The following is a 15,000-nucleotide window of genomic DNA, read 5'->3' on the forward strand; positions in this document are numbered from 1 at the left end:
TTGTAATCTATGGCAGAAAGGGGGAAGAGTTACTGTACTAAATCGTCATACAGTGGAGGGATTTGATTTACTGAAAAATTATGGTCAAAATAATATTTTCCTCCGATGCATATCCACATCCAAATTTTAATGCTACTGACAGCTTTACAGAGAGAGAAAGAAAGTATGTGTGTGTGAGTGTGTGTGTGTGTGTTTGTATGTGTGTGTCTGAGAGAGACAGAGAGCGATAGAGAGGAAGGCAGAGAGAGAGAGATAGAGAGAGAGAGAGAGAGAGAGAGAGAGAGAGAGAGAGGAAGAGAGAGAGAGAGAGATAGGGAGGGAAGAGGAGAGTAATATAATAATAATAATAAATGGCATTTATATAGCGCTTTACCCCGTTGTCACAGGCTCTAAGCGCTTTACAGTGATATAAAACAAAACATATTACAGTGAGACAAGTGTGAAGGAAACGTGATACGAATTCAATTTAACAACAACAAAATATGAAAATAATATTGCAACATTATGACGTAAAAAGATAAAACTTTAAGCGAGATTTGAACGTTGTCAACGAATCCGAGCATCTCACGTGTGACGGGAGAGAGTTCCAAAAATGGGGGGCCGAAAATTGAAAAGACTGTTCACCTATTTTACGCAATGGCTTAGGTTTGACAAGGATTGATTGGTCATTGCTTGACCTCAAGTTTCTATTGGGGACATATATGTTTAGAAGGTCTTTAATATAGGAGGGACTGTTCGTGCTCAGGGATTTGTAGACAACAGTACAAATCTTATAGGCAACTCTTTTTTCAACAGGAAGCCAATGTAACTCACGGAGAAGAAGAGTTGCTGACGGGTATTTTTTGTTATTGCGTATAATGAGCCTGGCTGCGTTATTTTGAGCAACCTGAAGTTTGCTAATTTTGTCTTTAGTTAAATTCGCCCAAAGGGAGTTACAATAGTCCAATTTAGATAAAACCAAGGAATTAATTAAAAGTTCTGTTATATGCTTCGGTATTAAATTACGAATTTTGCTTATTTTTTTCATTTCTATGTACATAGATTGTATGGTGTTATTCACGTGGCTTGTCATGGAAAGATCTTTATCAATGATGACGCCAAGGTTTTTTGCTTTATTTGAAAATTCTATTGTGCTATTTCCGAGAGTAATTAGTGATTTATTTGCCTGTTTAAGGATACTCGGTCTTCCACACATTAAAATCTCAGTTTTACTATCATTTAATTTTAACTTATTGTGGTACATCCAAGATTTAATCTCATTAAAACAGCTCGTAATTCTTTGTATTAAGAACTGTAAATTACTAAGGGGTGCTGAATCATATATTTGCGTATCATCTGCATAAAAATGATAACTCAGATTGAATCTGGATATCACACTAGAAAGGGGCTGCATATATACAGTAAAAAGGACAGGGCCAAGAACAGAGCCTTGTGGCACTCCAAAATTTAGTAAAACTTGTTCTGACTGAACACCATTCACCACGACAGTCTGCCATCGATCCTGTAAATATGATGTAAACCATTTAAGGGCAATTCCTTTTATGCCGAACGTATTTTCTAGTCTTCTTAACAAAATGTCATGGTCAATGGTGTCAAAGGCAGCTGAAAGATCTAAAAGGCATAATACATTGATATTGTTAGCTCAGCATTACATAACAAGTCATTAAAGATTTTAAGAAGCGCCGTTTCAGTACTGTGTTGATGTTTGTAGGCTGACTGAAAGGGTTGTTCCAAACTGTTGTTCTTAAGATGAGATGTTAATTGTGTAAGAACTACCTTCTCCAAAAGTTTTGACAAAAAAGGTAAATTTGATACAGGACGATAATTGTTTAATATATTGTGGTCTAGTGATGGTTTCTTCAGAAGTGGTTTGACGAGGGCACTTTTAAAGCACGATGGAACTTCGCCAGTCAGTATGGATGTATTTATGATTGATGTAATGGATGGTAATAATGTATCAATGGAGCTGGCCAAAAGCTGTGCTGGTAGGGGATCAAGGTTGCAGGATTTAATGGGGGCTTTTTTATCAACTCGTTTATGAAACTAGGTGAAACTGGTTGGAACTTGTCTACAGGGGTACCACAGAATGTATTTGTATCTATAAATTGTTCATGCCGATCTAGTTCTGAACGAATGTTATGGATTTTGTCTTTAAAAAAGTTGACAAATGTGTCTGGCAAGTCTCTTTGATTGGTTGTAGATGGTAATGAAGTGCATCTTTCACGTCCAAGTAGATAATTGCAGATGTTATATAATTGTTTACAAGATTTAGAAGTTTCAAATTTTGAAAGAAAATACGTGGTCTTTGCCTTTTTTATTGTTGTCTTCCAGGCACGAAATGCGCTCTTGAATATTTCACGATGAATCATGAGGCCTGATGTTTTCAGCAGTCTTTCTGCTCTCCGACACTTCGTTTTAGCTTCTTTAACGTCCGACGTATACCACGGAGCATACTTGCGGTTGGTGACGGTCCTTGTTTGGAATGGCACATGTTTGTCAAGCGTTTCAATGAGACAACTAGATAGTAGATATGGAACTGACGAAATAAAGGGTCTTACTTTGAAATAAGGAATCTAATCAAGAAATCCAGTCCTTTGACCAAATAGGCGTTTGTAAAATGCTGCTGTCTTTAAGATTAGGATGCCGTTCCTAAAAGAAATCCACCATGATGCATACCCTCTCTCAAGGAAAGACACTCTCTAGTTTAACAATGTTGTCCCATGGCGTAATATGTTGACTTGTGCTAAAATGAGACAAAATTGATATTATCTTACAGAATTTGATTCTAAAAGTGGAACATGTAAGCCATCAAAATATATTTTAAAACGTTTTAGAGTCAGTGAGTAGAACTAGATGTTCTCATAATGGTTTTTTTACTCTAGCGCATTTGCTGAAAGGAAAAATAATGATTTTCTAGATATTAGGGTTAGAGCAATGAGATTTTCTTTCTCTCTTTTTGCAAAGCCGTCTTACTTCAGGAATGTGCTCATAGGAAAATATACATGTCAAAATAATCTTTTATTATACTATTTGTGCTTGAGACCAAAATCTTAATTCATCACTATAACAGCCATAAATGTTTAGCCAGCTCTTATTCGTCTTTGAAAAAAGAAAAGAAGAAATATTCATATAACGTTTGATCCCGATGATTGTTTTAAAAGTCGATTTTAAAAATCTCTAATTCGACCATGACAAAGAAAACCAATCGTGTGGCTATGTGGTCTAGTGGTATGACACTCCCCTTCGGATCAGAAGGCCCTGGGTTCAAATTCCATTCCCTTTATTCATCCTCAGTGGAAATTATTCTTTACAAGCTTTTTGAAAAAAAATACCAAGATAGTTCAGGCATTGGAACTCGATAACAGGATCTACATCACCCATTGTCATCTTGCTGCCACTACATTGGAGAGAGAGAGAGAGAGAGAGAGGGAGAGAGAGAGAGAGAGAGAGAGAGAGAGACAGAGAGAGAAAGAGAGAAAGAGAGAGAAGGGGGGGGGGGGAGAGTGTGTATATTTGTGCTTTCAACACTTTAGATAAGGTACTTCATTACCTATTTTTAAAAAAACAGGAAGATGGTGGCATAAACAAAATATTATAGACAAAATGACACCACGATTCCTAACAAAATATAATCTATAATAATAACTATCTCAATAAAGAATGCAGGTAATTGTTATCTATGGCAGAAAGGGGGAAGGGTTACTGTACTAAATCGTCATACAGTGGAGGGATTTGCTTTACTGAAAAATCATGGTCAAAATAATATTTTCCTCCGATGCATTTCCACATCCAAATTTTAATGCTACTGACAGCTTTACAGAGAGAGAAAGAAAGTATGTGTGTGTGAGTGTGTGTGTGTGTTTGTATGTGTGTGTCTGAGAGAGACAGAGAGCGATAGAGAGGAAGGCAGAGAGAGAGAGAGAGAGAGAGAGAGAGAGAGAGAGAGAGAGAGAGAGAGAGAGAGAGAGATAGGGAGGGAAAGAGGGAGGAGTAGATATGGAACTGACGAAATAAAGGGTCTTACTTTGAAATAAGGAATCTAATCAAGAAATCCAGTCCTTTGACCAAATAGGCGTGTGTAAAATGCTGCCGTCTTTAAGATTAGGATGCCGTTCCTAAAAGAAATCCATCGTGATGCATACCCTCTCTCAAAGAAAGACACTCTCTAATTTAACAATGTTGTCCCATGGCGTAATATGTTGACTTGTGCTAAAATGAGACAAAATTGATATAATCTTACAGAATTTGATTCTAAAAGTGGAACATGTAAGCCATCAAAATATATTTTAAAACGTTTCAGAGTCAGTGAGTAGAACTAGATGTTCTCATAATGGTTATTTTACTCTAGCGCATTTGCTGAAAGGAAAAATAATGATTTTCTAGAGATTAGGGTTAGAGCAATGAGATTTTCTTTCTTCTTTTTTTTTTTGCAAAGCCATCAGACTTCAGGAAAGTGCACAGAGGTAAAGATCCATGTCAAAATAATATTTTATTATACTATTTGTGCTTGAGACGAAAATCTAAATTCATCACTATTATAGCCATACATTTTTAGCCAGTTCTTATTCGTCTTTGAAAAAAGAAAAGAAAAAATATTCATATAACGTTTAATCCCGATGATTGTTTTAAAAGTCGATTTTTAAATCTCTAATTCGACCATGACAAACAAAACCAATCGTGTGGCGATGTGGTCTAGTGGTATGACACTCCCCTTCGGATCAGAAGGCCATGGGTTCAAATTCCATTCCTTTTATTCATCCTCAGTGGAAATAATTCTTTACAAGCTTTTTGAAAAAAATACCAAGATAGTTCAGGCATTGGAACTCGATAACAGGATCTACATCACCCATTGTCATCTTGCTGCCACTACATTGGAGAGAGAGAGAGAGAGAGAGAGAGAGAGAGAGAGAGAGAGAGAGAGAGAGACAGAGACAGAGAGAGGAAAGAGAGAGAAGGGGGGGGGAGTTTGTTTATTTGTGCTTTCAACACTTTAGAAAATGTACTTCATTACCTATTTTTTTAAAAATTGGAAGATGGTGGCATAAACAAAATGACACCACGATTCCAAACAAAATATAATCTATAGTAATAATTATCTCAATAAAGAATGCAGGTAATTGTAATCTATGGCAGAAAGGGGGAGGGGTTACTGTACTAAATCGTCATACAGTCGAGGGATTTCCTTCACTGGAAAATTAAGGTCAAAATAATATTTTCCTCCGATGCATATCCACATCCGAATTTTAATGCTACTGACAGCTTTACAGAGATAAAAAGAAAGCATGTGTGTATGTGTGTGTGTGTGTGTATGTGAGTGTGCATGTGTGTGTGTGTGTGTGAGAGAGAGAGAGAAAGAGGGACAGAGATCGATAGAGAGGAAGGGAGTGAGAAAGAAAGAGAGAGAGTGGAGAGAGAGAGAGAGAGAGAGAGAGAGAGAGAGAGAGAGAGAGAGAGAGAGAGAGAGAGAAGAGAGAGATGGAGGGGGGGGGGGGGGGGGGGGAAAGAGGGAGAGTAGATATGGAACTGACGAAATAAAAGGTCTTACTTTAAAATAAGGAATCTAATCAAGAAATCCAGTCCTTTGACCAAATAGGCGTTTGTAAAATGCTGCTGCTGTCTTTAAGATAATGATGCCGTTCCTAAAAGAAATCCACCATGATGCATACCCTCTCCCAAGGCAAGACACTCTCTAGTTTAACAATGTTGTCCCATGGCGTAATATGTTGACTTGTGCTAAAATGAGACAAAATTGATATAATCTTACAGAATTTGATTCTAAAAGTGTAACATGTAAGCCATCAAAATATATTTTAAAACGTTTTAGAGTCAGTGAGTAGAATTAGATGTTCTCATTAGATGGTTATTTTACTCTAGCTCATTTGCTGAAGAAAAATAATGATTTTCTAGATATCAGGGTTACAACAAATGATAGCTTTGGGTTTGTTTGGTTTTTTTTTCATGTTTTTTGTTTTGTTTTGTTTTGTTTTGTTTTGTTTTGTTTTTTTGTTTTTTTTTTTTGCTTTTCCCTTCTCTATTTGCAAAGTCGCCATACTTTGGGATGTTCAGAGAGGAAAAACTCCATGTCAAAATCCTTCATAATACCCATATGTGCTTGTGAAGAAAATCTGAATTCATCATTATAGTCCATACATTCGTCTTTGAAAAAGAAAAGTATTAACAAATATTCATATAAAGATAGTTTGATCAGGTTGATTGGCTTAAAAGTCAATTTGTTAAATCTCTATTTAATTTGGACTAAGAGAAACAAAACCAATCGTGTGGTTGTGTGGTCTAGTGGTATGACACTCGCATCCGGATCGGAAAGTTCTTGGTTCAAATCCTGCTCTGAGCGGCACATAGTTGACTCCTTGGAAAAGACTTCACTCACATTATCTCACATGCACCGTACTCATGTATAAAATGAGTAACTGGTCATTAAGAGCATTGTAGCTTGCTTGGTTAAATGGTTAACAAGATTTATATAAGTTTCTGGTATGCCGTAATGATGTAGTAGTAGTATCTTCCAAATAAACTATCAATACTGTCGAAAGCCTTTTCAAAGTAAATAAAATTCAAATAAAGTGGTGATTGCCACTCAAGAGACTGTTCAATTATAATCCGGAGCGTTGCTATATTATGGTCGGTACAGGATCCGTCTTTATGAATCCAGCTTGCTCATGGCGAAGTTTCCCATCAAGTACAATTTTCAGCCTTTCCAATATCACTCGAGTGAAAATTTTACTAGGAATTGGGGAGTATGATGCCTGATCAATTCTTACAATCCCCCAGGTCTCCCGTTTTTGGGAGTTTGAAAGGTATTTGGGTTTGACTTCATATTTCACATGTTCACTGTGGTGTTTAATAAATTCGTTTTGAGGGCATCTGGCGGCCTCCATCTGGTCCTGGATCTTTATTTTTCAGTCCCTTTAATACTTTAGTCAATTTCATTTTTTCATTATTTCTTCTTTTTTGGGGCCTTAGCTCAAAACATCGACAATTTTCGCTATGTTACAATGATATCTACTTTGTTTGACTGTTAAGATAGTTTAACAATTGGTGTTTTTGATTTGCGAATTCTTGTCTTTTATTTATATCACTAATATAGGATGGGGGATTGGGTTCGGGAGGGGGATTCTTTTTTGTATTTTTTTCCAATGGGAAACTACGGAAGTCTTTCCGTGGATGATATCTATATGTAAAACTGTATTTATGTAAATTAAAAAGTTATTATTCAAACTGTGATCGGTACATGTCTTGATTCATGAATTAAACATAAGATGCTATTTCTAGGTGCGGCTATGTGTTTTAGTGGTATGTAGTAGTAGTAGTAGTAGTAGTAGTAGTAGTAGTAGTAGTAGTAGTAGTAATAGTAGTAGTAGTAGTAGTAGTAGTAGTAGTAGTAGTAGCGTATGAGTACACCTCCACATTTGTTTCGTCAACCCAGCTTCGAAAGTCTTCCTCCGCCATAAGGACGGTTTCATAGCCACCATCAAGTTTAATTACTGGACAGTGAGTGAAGGACAATGTGATCGTTGGTCTCTGGGGCTGCCTGGCATTTCCGGCAGGTATCACTGTTCCCAACTTTCCATCTGCACATATTTGATGCAGTACTGCCATGTTCAGTTAAGAGGCGATTGAGGAAACCCAGTATTCCTGGCGTTGTGTATGACACTGCCTCGGATCGCGAGTATGCTGTTCCGTTGAGCGGCGAGTTGATGTGAAAGGCCGTTATTTCCGGCGGTGTATAGTATGGCAACTTGCTCGCGGAGGAAGTACGGGGGGGAGGGGGGGGGGGGGGGGAAGGGGCGTATTCTCGTACGCTCTGAGGGGAATAGTTGAATCCTTGAAAAGGCACTTTACTGATCATTCACCCTACTCAGTGTAAATTAGTACTGGCGTTAACTCTTAGTCTGTCGGGAAAAAAATTAATATCGCTGACAGTCATGTTCGTCTTACGTTGTTGTTTTGGTTAAAGAACCCGCGTTAGCATTTAGTGGATATTACGCTACGTAATGCCATATGTATTAACGTAAAGCTGTACGGTATCATAAATTGGTCTAACAATTTTTCTTGGATTTTCCGCAGTTTCCATCCACCCCCCACCCCACCCCCATTTATTGTCAGCATTAATTTGTTCTGCTGGATTACCCCCCCCCCACTCATTCACACTGTGCTTATACCTTGATACCTTGATACCTCGATACCTCTTCTTCGGGTTGAAGGCTATGCCTGTATTACCCGTTCTGCACTATCTCTGATATATCTACGCGCACCTGCATGGTTGGGGCGGAGCTGGTAACGCTTGTAATGCCAGTGTTTGTCTAACTTGTCTTTGAACTCATTCACTGTCCTCGCTTTAATTACATCTTCTGGAAGGCTGTTCCAGTTATCTGTCACTCTGAGTCCAAAGGAGCATTTTCTTACATTTAATCTGGCCTGTCTTTTTTTTAATTTGTCGCTATGTCCTCTCGTTCTATTAAATGTGCTCTCTGGTAGTATTTGCTCTCTATCTACTCTATCTTTCTCGTTTATTATCTTATATACTTGTATCATGTCTCCTCTTTGTCTTCTGTAGTACAATGATGGTAGTTTGAGATGCCTCAGTCTATCTTCATATGGTAGATGCTTCAAATCTGAACAAAGCTTCGTTGCTCTCCTTTGTACCCTTTCAATTTTATCCATGTCACCGACATGCTGTGATATCCTCGGTGCGTTACCATATTCAAGTGATGGTCGTACCAGAGCAGTGTAGAGCCGCCTAATAATATCATTATTTCTGCTGGTGAATGTCCTTTTAATAATTCCGAGAGTTCTGTTTGCTCTATTTATTGCATAGTTGACATGATGGTGGAAGGATAGTCTGTTGTCTACATGCACTCCTAAATCCTTTTCTACTTCTGTTTCCCTAGCTGCTGGTACACTCCGTTATCGTCTCTCATTCTGTATGTGTGCTTTGGATTTTTGTAACCAAGATGCATTGCGCTGCATTTGCTTGCATTAAACTTTAACAGCCACTTGTCTGACCAGTCTGATAATTTGTCGATATCATCTTGTATAGTATGTCGGTCACTTTCTGTTCTTACAGGTCCAAACAACTTTGTATCGTCAGCAAATATTCTGATCACGTTTTTTACAACATCAGGTAGATCATTGATGAATACCACGAATAATACTGGACCCAGAACACTCCCTGTGGAATGTCGCTGGTGACATCCGACCACTGTGATGTGTGCCGTTCAGTGAGACTCTCTGTTTTCTGTCGTGCAGGAAGTTAGATATCCATTCGTTTATCTTTCCTCTGATGCCATAGCTATGTAGTTTTTGAATGAGCCTTTCATGGGGTACAGTGTCAAATGCCTTTTTAAAGTCGAGGTATACCGCATCCATCGGTTCTCCCCTATCCAAGGCGTCTGTCCATTCATCAATGCAGGTAATTAGTTGTGTTATGCATGATCTCCGAGGCACGAAGCCATGTTGCTCATCACAGAACAGATTGTTTGTGACCATATGCTCCATCACATGTTCCTTAATTATTGCCTCCATCACTTTGCACGGAACTGCTGTCAGACTCATAGGTCGATAATTGCCAGGAGTGTTTCTATCGCCTTTTGTAAATATTGGAGTAACTTGTCCAAGTTTCCATTGTTGTGGCAAGTTCCCGTTGTGTAACGACGTTGTGAATATGATTTGAAGCGGTGTGGCAATTTCATTCGCAATTTCCTTTAGCACTCGAGGGTGGAGTCCATCAGGTCCATCTGATTTGCCTGGGTTAAGCTTCATATATTTTTCAGTATGTCTTTTTTCTTTATAACTATACTGACAAGTGCCTCGCTGTAATGTCTTGTCTCCAATGCTGGCACATGGTTAGTGTCCTCATGTGTAAATACACCACAGAAGAATTTGTTCATTATTTCTGCTTTTATAATGTCCTCGTTTTGCAGGTCTCCATTACTGTCCCGCAGATCACCTACCCCGCTTCTTATTGTTGTTCTCGATTGGGTGTATTTCCAAAAGGCTTTTGGGTTTTCTTGGATCTCATTTGAAATACTCTCCTCAAAATCGCTCTTAAGCTTCCTTGTGTAACTTCTCAGTGTATTTCTGGCGTCACAATACAACCTGTAATCAAGGCTATTTCTGGTCTGAAGGTATCTTTGCCATGATCTGTCTTTAGTCTTGATAAGTCTAAACCCTTCTTTGTTCATATATAGATTTCTTTTTCTCTTTCTTTTAGTGTCGTTAGCCTTGTGCACAGGTATGTATTGCTTCATCGCGGATTCTAATATATTCTGGAAAGTGTCCCAATCCTCTTGCTCACTGCATTCATTAAGTGTATGGGCCCAGTCTATGCCACCAAGATATTGTCTCATTCCTCTGTAGTCCCCTTTGTCATATTTGTACTTCACGGTTTTACTTTCAATTGCCTGTGTTTGACATGTATAATCGAATATGATGGTACAATGATCACTGCTGCCCACTGGGGCCAGATACTGGGTGTTATTCACAACATTCTCCTCGGATGTTAACACTAAATCTAGTACTGATGGTTGTTGGTCCCCCTATATCGTGTTGGTCTTTCGATATGTTGTGTTAAGAAACAGTCCATGAGGCATTCTGTAAATAAATCACTGTCTGAACCTTCAACTGTAGCTGCACATTCCTCCCAGTTTATATGGGGATAATTAAAGTCCCCAACAATTACTAGGCGCTCTGGGATCATATCTACTATGGCACGTAACATATTTTCCAGTTTCTATTATTTTCATAGGTGCTTGACGGACTACGATATATGCATCCAAACAGAAGTTTATGATTGTTTCCAAGAGAAACGTTAGCCCAAACACATTCAGAAAAGTATTGTGTACTTGTACATTTGAATTCCGCCACGCTAAGTTTAGTGGAAAAATATATACAGATTCCTCTCCCATCCATTTGTAAATTATGAATTGGGGTGTGATAACCCTCAATACATATCTCTGCCTCTGTGAGGGTGGTTTTACTGTACTTCGGTTTTACTTCTGTCAAGGCAACAATGTCAGGTTCATGATCTTCAATAAGCTGCAGCAAATCGGGCATCTTTAAAGTTATTACGTCTACATTAGTTAATAAAATCCTTAACCCACCTCGAACAAAACTTTGGTTAATTCTAACAATATTTACAGGTGAGTAACAATTTAAATTAGGTTTATGTACAATTTGTCTGTTCTCCAGTGGTTTCTGAGCTAGAGATGATCCTGAGGCTTCCCTTGGACAACTCTGTTGTTGCGGATGACCCAGTTTTCCTCTTTGCCTTCTGCTCTTGATTCTTGGTTTTTCTCTTTCCGCTCTACTAGTAGTTTCTTCCATTCCTCTCGTTCTAAAGGGGTCCTGTCCTTGTTTACATAGATTGTATTGAGAGTTTCAATCTCCCTGAGTTTCCTCCCGATCCTTAAAAGATTCTAGTGGCATCTTCTTCACTTGTTGTTTGTATCCTGAGGGGTCTTGCCGATGTCGATTCCTTCTTTCCTAGGCGAGTGGGATTGGTAAAGGGAACTTTAATGCCCACTTGGTCCAGTATATCACTCACTGTCCTGAGGTCATCGCTTTTCACCTGCTTTGGGTCCTCGGCAGAGCTTTCGGCCAAATTGTAGAAAATAATGTTTAGCCTTCTTTCTTGCCTTTCCTGCACCTCTTTGACTGTTAGCTCTACATATTCAGAAGGATGTTTGACTACTCTCTCCTCCAAGGATTGCACCTTCTTACCTAGGTCTTCGTTGATTCATCCACCTCCTTAAGTTTCTCTGAAACTCGTGCTTCGAATGCGCCAAAATTTTCTTCTAGGGCGTCTTGTCTGGCCGATAGGCGCTGTAGCTCTGACATAAATCCACTGGCAAACCTATTACATTTCTTGCAGTACCGGTGTAGGCCCTGTGTTTTGTCGGCTTCTGCATCCTGTATTGCTTTGTATAGTGAGTCACTAACTCCTTCACAAGAAGTGTGGTGCCACAGCTCACACATGTCACATTTTAATGCATGATCATTCTTCCCAACATCTCTGTCACACTTTCCACAATTTGTGTCCTCTTTCCTCGAATCCTTTCTAGATTGTCTCGTGGACGTTTTGCTGCTTCTATCTGAACTCATATTGCTTGATGGCTAGTAATGTAACAGTTACAGTTAAAGTCCTGCGTTACAGTTACAGATTAGTCGGCTATCCTTATCCTTATCTTTTTTTATCACTCAACTTTCGCTCTCTTTCTCCTTGTTGTCTCTTCCTTTCCCTCTTTCTCACTCCTCTCTCACCTTTTGTCGTAACAATCAGTAGGATTCTCTTTCAATCTACCTTCTACAGCCTCTCCTCTTGTTGGGCCTCGATCCTTTTGATGTTAAGCTACCACACTTCCAGGAATTCCTATGAGGTCACTTTTTGTTTACCGTAACTATTTGGAAACAAAATGGCTACCACAGTTCCCGCCAAAGTCGACGGAGAAAGTCTTAAATTATTCTTAAATTATCCTCATAATGCAAATGGACCACATTCTTCCAGTCTTTTTACTATGAGCACACCTGCTGATCAGTGTGATGTGGCTGATCAGTCACCTAAGGGGCAATTTTTGTTATGGAAATATTAGGTAAAAACAAGTATGGCTGGCATTCGGTTGGCAAAGGTTTGGTCACGAGGAAGAAAAGGCTTAAGAATAAGAAAACAATGAAGAAAATTGATAGCAAAGTTGCTTGCTTCTTGCCGAATTTGAATTCATAATGCCGCATTTGCTTTCCTTTTGCAACCATATAAATTAAGTCACGTAAATAAAATGAATGAATTTTGAAACGTCAACAATTTACATTACATCTTGCACATTTGAATTCCTTTTGCCGCATTTTTCCTCTCAATAACAACATTGTGGTTCGCAATGCCGAATTTGAAGAGCAATAAAGCAAATTTGATCTGTAAACACTATAATATTATGGACAGGTCTTCCATCTGATATTTCAAGAACTACAGAGGCTATCACATTTCCAATACCCAATCAATGTCACTGTTAAAAACTTTTTGTTTTATGTGGAGTAAAGTTTGGTTCAAAATCAATTTATTGAGTCGGTTGTTTGTTACGATTCTGTAGATAAAATAAAACCAATTTCCAATATCTATCTAGAATTAGGCAGTAATTGAAATAATATGATAAAACAGTAATTTTCTCACCATCAGATGAAAACGGCCTCTCAAAGATTTCAATGGTTTCTTCATTCTCTAAAAATGCATCTGTCCAGTTCTCAATCTCGTGAAAAGTGTCGGTCACCGACTGGTGGTTGGTGTGTAGTTGTGAGTTGTTTGTGAATAAAACATTAATTCAATTAAATTAAAATCCAATCAGTTTATTTTTAGGTAATTAATAATCATACTGTATTATTTAACGTCCAACAAAAGGTAATTTATATGAGGTTAACATTGCTCAACCAAAATGGGTCAGCTCTGACACGAATTAAAATTCACCTGAACAGATATAAACACCCATGCACATAAAAACACATTGTATCGACACTGAAGTACACACACAATACAAATAAATAACACGCAAAACATCGATACAAAATGTTGTTAACGAATGCGTCCACGGACCCTTCCTCCTCCCCCCACCCCCCGGTCACACACACACACACACACAACGATGGCTACACACACACACACACACACACACACACACACACACACACACACACATTGCAACGCACCTATTAAATGAAGAGGCTTATTTTTGTAACTCGTTGCGGTCTCTTTAAAGACGGAAAAGGTCTATAGATGACGTCACTCAGGTCTTTGTTATTTTTGTTATTTTTTTTTTTTTGCCATTCGCGTTTATGAGTAATGCTCACTGAACTGTATTAACCCGACTATAAACGTTCATGGATACACACAGTTTTGTGTGTTGGTCCGTTATACTTCCGGATGGCAATGTTATGAGCTTCTTTGCCAAGCGCATACTATCTATAGATAATATGAAGTTGACGTCACTCAGGTCTTTGTTATTGCTTCTTGCCATCCGCGTTTATAAGTAATACTCACTTGACCAGACTATAAACGTCTGCCATCGTTCAAGATTACACATAGTTTTGTGTGTCGGTCCGTTATACTTCTGGATGGTGATGTTGTGAGCTTCTTAGTCAAGCGCATACGATCTATATTGTTCAGTGAATAGTAATAACAAATCTTTTCTGTTCCAGAACGGCATTGTGAAGGCGAAGTAATGTACACAATGTACCGGTAGACTTAAGAACAGTGATGTGTTGCTACTGTTGTCATTAGCTAGAGAGAGAGAGAGAGAGAGAGAGAGAGAGAGAGAGAGAGAGAGAGAGAGAGAGAGAGGGAGAGATAGATAGATAGAGAGAGAGAGAGAGAGAGAGAGAGAGAGAGAGAGAGAGAGAGAGAGGACACGATCCCTGTCTTTAGAAAAAGGAAAGAGAGAAAGAAGTAAAGAAATAAAGGAAGAGAGAGAGAGAGAGAGAGAGAGAGAGAGAGAGAGAGAGAGAGAGAGAGAGAGAGAGAGAGAGAGAATATAATGAGGGAATGTAAGAGAGAATGCAATGACAAGTGAAGAAGAGAGACAGAGAGAGCACGATCTGAGAACACGATCTTTGTCTTTATGGTAAGGGATATCAAAGCACAAACTTTCACTCTTACATTCTTAAAATTAATAATATAATATTATGAAGTAAGATGCGGATGATGATGGTGATATGGCGAATAGTAAAAGAGAGATGTAATGGAAATAATATTAGGAAGGTTGATGTGATGATGATGGTGATGATGATGATGATGACGACAACGATGATGATGATGTGCATGTGTGCGTGTGTATATGTGTCAATCTATTATGTCATGTATGTTCTTCATAATAATGTAATATCACGTGTAACTAAATGACAAATTGCCACTATTTTGAGGACAATAAATATATATTATCATCATCATCATCATCATCATCATCATCATCATCATCATCATCATCATCATCATCATCATCA

At 38.4% G+C, this 15,000-nt stretch overlaps 1 long non-coding RNA gene across 1 annotated transcript in view; it reads right to left on the reverse strand.

Moving 5' to 3' along the window:
* The window catches only part of LOC144963773 (uncharacterized), a 22,289-nt gene extending 9,022 nt beyond the window's left edge, over positions 1–13,267 (reverse strand). Inside the window, exons 1-4 of the long non-coding RNA XR_013643707.1 lie at positions 13,181–13,267; positions 5,546–5,733; positions 4,025–4,209; positions 2,559–2,743 (exon numbers count right to left, since the gene is read on the reverse strand). This is a non-coding gene — a long non-coding RNA (uncharacterized LOC144963773). The remainder of the gene's footprint in view (positions 1–2,558; positions 2,744–4,024; positions 4,210–5,545; positions 5,734–13,180) is intronic.
* Between the last annotated feature and the right edge of the window lie 1,733 nt (positions 13,268–15,000).

This window comes from Berghia stephanieae, chromosome 1 (assembly GCF_034508935.2).
Source record: "Berghia stephanieae isolate SIO BIC M18660-M18661 chromosome 1, UCSD_Bste_1.3, whole genome shotgun sequence".
In the NCBI taxonomy this organism is placed as follows: Eukaryota; Metazoa; Mollusca; class Gastropoda; order Nudibranchia; family Aeolidiidae; genus Berghia; species Berghia stephanieae.